The following is a 2,879-nucleotide window of genomic DNA, read 5'->3' on the forward strand; positions in this document are numbered from 1 at the left end:
TAGCTGGCGCAATTTCAGAAAGCAGTTGGGCTGCGCGTCACGAGTGACAAGGGAGCCTTTGTGATTGGAAGCTCCTCATGGCCATTCGATGAGAAGAGCCATTGCTTGTGTGAGCAAGGATGAATGCAGCCTGGGATTCCAATAAAAATCAATGACATCAGATCTATATAAAAGAGCAGAATGAAGCAGCAGCCCGTTTGCGATGCGCGGCTCCCCAAAGTTGCTATTCTTTCTCACTCCATCGGGGCACAAATTCGGGAGTTGTTCGACAGCGGTCATCATTCCAATGGTGTCATTGCGGCAAAATTTGTTCACAGCTAAGATTGGTTTTTGTGAGAGATGGGTATGAAAGCACATCCCGATTGCTACGCGGGAGCTCCCTAAGGTCACCTCTATGCCAACTCGATCGGCACAACATTGGGAATGGTTCGACAGTGGTTGTTGTTCCAATGTGTCATCGGGGGATGTCTTGGAAAGTGGTCTTTCTTTCAAGGGTGAGCTCGCGTCTAGCACTTGGGTTGTGCGTCGGGTCACAAGTGAATGGGGGATGTCTTGGAAAGTAGTCTTTCTTTCAAGGGCGAGCTCGCGTCTAGCACTTGGATTGTGCGTCGCGTCACAAGTGAATGGGGAGATCTCTCTGTGAATGGCGGCATGGTGATTGCAAGAGAAAATTGACTTAGTCAGAGCCATTGGCCTCAGGCCATTGTGACGGCCTCGCAATTTCTCTTTAATTGCAACCTATGTTTGCGCAGTAGCAGAGTTTGCATGTAAGATGGGCCTTGTTCTCAAGAGTTCTAGGAGATGACCTCCAAAACTTTTGGATTGGGCCCCTTCAAGGTGAAATTCATCCAGTTGATCGGATGAGCTCGATGACCATTTCAGTCCCTCGGCTCCATGAACTCACATCTCCTAACCAAGGACAATCTTTTGCTCCTCTGCTGACCTCATAAAAAATTGGGTCGTGAAAAGCTGTTTGGTAGGAATTTTAAAGGATTTGGATTTTTAAGGCGGATGTCGATGTGTTCGCTAATTTCTAATGCAGAGCAAGCCTCGCACTAATAGCTTATATAGGAGAGGTGGTTGCCGCGAGCCTCTCCCGTGCCCCTCTCATTGATTCAATGCCGGTGTCAAGGCAGATGGATATGTCAGATTTTGAAACGGTGGACGCCGATGTTGAAATGGATATATTGTCTAGCACCTCCGTCCGCTGTTGCTCAGGTATTGCATAAATTTATGCCATCGGCGCGAATCCCCCAATGAATGCCTACACTTGGACCCTCTCTTAGATCACTCAACCGACACAACTACGGAAGAGACTTGGCAGCGGTTGCCATTCTACAGTGCATCTGTTCAGCAATTTCAAAGTTGATCTAATGGCGAGCCCTTGTCTCTAGCCATGAGGTGGGTGCTTGGAGCTCTAGTAAAATTTTTTGCATGCCTATCGCGGCTACAACAGGAGAGGTGGTTGCCACGAGCCTCTCCTGTGCCCCCCTCATTGATTCAACGCTGCTGTCAGGGCAGATGGATATGTCAGATTTTAAAATGGTGGACGCCGACATTGAATCAATTAGAGGGGCATGAAGCCCACCCTCGAGAGTTCTATTCTTGGACTCTCCTTTAGATCATGTTTTCTTGTCACTCAGCTGGCAAAATTTTGGAAAAAGGTTTGGCAGTGGTTTCCATCCCTTACCGCGTCTACTTGGTGATTTTAAAACTCGATCTAAAATGGGAGCCCTCGTCTAGCACCTCCGTCTGGTGTTGCTCAGGTATTGCATAAATTTATGCCATTGGCCCGAATCCCCCAATGAATGCCTATGCTTGGACCCTCTCTTAGATCACCTTCTTCGATCACTCAACCGACGCAACTACGGAAGAGACTCGGTAGCGGTTGCAATTCTACAGCGCGTCTGTTCAGCGATTTCGAAGTTGATCTAATCGCGAACCCTTGTCTCTAGCCATGAGGTGGGTGCTTGGCGCTCTAGGAAAATTTTTTTGCGTGCCTATCATGGCTACAAGGGGAGAGGTGGTTGCCACGAGCCTCTCCCGTGCCCCCCTCATTGATTCAACGCCGCTGTCAGGGCGGATGGATATGTTAGATTTTGAAACGGTGGACGCTGACGTTGAATCAATTAGAGGGGCATGAAGCCCACCCTCGAGGGTGCTATTCTTGGACTCTCCTTTAGATCATGTTTTCTTGTCACTCAGCTGGCGCAATTTCGGAAAAAGGTTTGGCAGCGGTTGCCAGCCCTCACCGCATCTACTTGGTGATTTTAAAACTCGATCTAAAACAGGAGCCCTCGTCTAGCACCTCTGTCCGGTGTTGCTCAGGTATTGCATAAATTTATGGCATCGGCGCGAATCCCCCAATGAATGCCTACACTTGGACCCTCTCTTAGATCACCTTCTTTGATCACTCGACCGACACAACTACGGAAGAGACTTGGCAGCGGTTGCCATTCTACAGCGCGTCTATTCAGCAATTTCGAAGTTGATCTAATGGCGAGCCCTTGTCTCTAGCCATGAGGTGGGTGCTTGGCGCTCTAGCAAAAATTTTTGCGTGCCTATCGCGGCTACAATGGGAGAGGTGGTTGCTGCGAGCCTCTCCCGTGCCCCCCTCATTGATTCAACGCCGCTGTCAGGGCGGATGGATATGTCAGATTTTGAAACGGTGGACGGCGACGTTGAATCAATTAGAGGGGGCATGAAGCCCACCCTCGAGGGTGCTATTCTTGGACTCTCCTTTAGATCATGTTTTCTTGTCACTCAGTTGGCAAAATTTTGGAAAAAGGTTTGGCAGCGGTTGCCAGCCCTCACCGTGTCTACTTGGTGATTTTAAAACTTGATCTAAAATGGGAGCCCTCGTCTAGCACCTCCGTCCG

This window comes from Cupressus sempervirens, chromosome 2 (genome assembly GCF_028749045.1).
Source record: "Cupressus sempervirens isolate cs-2001-9-10 chromosome 2, ASM2874904v1, whole genome shotgun sequence".
In the NCBI taxonomy this organism is placed as follows: Eukaryota; Viridiplantae; Streptophyta; class Pinopsida; order Cupressales; family Cupressaceae; genus Cupressus; species Cupressus sempervirens.